Raw genomic sequence first — 1,282 nt, 5'->3', positions numbered from 1 at the left:
TTCGTCATTCGCCTTGCCAATTACCTTCCGAATTACGTAATTCGCCATACAAAATTTTAAGAGCGAATTACCTCATTTGTAGGTAATTCAGATCGAATTACCATGCGAATGATTAACGAATCGGTGCCTTCTCTAATATTTATCGGAAATATATCGAAGTTTTCACCGGCCTGGTCCTAATTGCTGGCACTTTTTCTAGTTATAGAATAATATTAATAAAATATTCTCTATATAAATTAAAATTGTTGATAACATAAATTTTAGCTCCATCTCTGATATTTACAGTACACAAAAATAATAATAAATAGCGCAGAACAAGAACTAGAGCTGCCAAACGAATTACTAATATGTGTCGTGGAAACAGGGTAATTCACGAATTACTTAGAGAGCGAATTACGAATCGAGGAAACATCGTATAATATGTCAAACATATACCAATTTAAACTTTAAATAAGTTTATATTTGTCTGAGAGCCTCTTAGAGGTTAAAAACTAAATTGCCCACACCTACATAAACTCTTTCTTTTTTTCATCAGAATCGTTAACGGTTGAGGAAGTATCTTGAAGATTTACAACAGAAGATAATATTTCCTTCTCTACCGGCGGTTTCACGCTGGTTTTGGTCAAAACTGGGCCAAAGTCCAATATTTTTCCATCACACGACTGGGCTACAAAGTTACACCAAATTTTATGTTACTAATATGTGTTCTAAAAGTGAAACAAATCTGATCATAAATATGATTTGTTTAGGATGGCTCTCAATCCCTGCGCCAAATATCGGAAGACCAACACACTTATACTTCTAAAAGCTTTTGCACGAAACAACAACCATTCAATGTTATTTTGAAATCTGGGAGAAAATGGTTCCCAGTTGAATGATTCTTTCGATTTTATATGTGTATAAATTTAGGTGTATAAAATTCCAAAACCTTACAATAAGTGGTTCCAGAGATAAGCGACGATACGTACGGTATTGACAACATATGTTGCTGTGTCAAATTTCGGAACGTAAGCATAAGTGGTTCCAGCGATAAGCGATAAGCGAAATGAGAATTTTAGTTTATATGGGCGGTGCCACGCCCCCCTTTTCCAAAATCTACCACTCTTCGCCGTAAGTACGGTATTGACCACATACATATGTTGCCATGTCAAATTTCAGGACGTTAGCATAGGCGGTCCCAGAGATAAGCGATATGAGAACTTCAGTTTGTATGGGAAGTGCCACGCCCACTTTTCCAGTACCTACCATTTTTCGCCGTAAGTAAGGTATTTACAATCTATGC

Source organism: Rhagoletis pomonella, unplaced genomic scaffold (assembly GCF_013731165.1).
Source record: "Rhagoletis pomonella isolate Grant_MI unplaced genomic scaffold, Rhpom_1.0 Rhpom_scaffold_00275, whole genome shotgun sequence".
Taxonomy (NCBI): domain Eukaryota; kingdom Metazoa; phylum Arthropoda; class Insecta; order Diptera; family Tephritidae; genus Rhagoletis; species Rhagoletis pomonella.
This window is presented reverse-complemented; position numbering follows the sequence as displayed.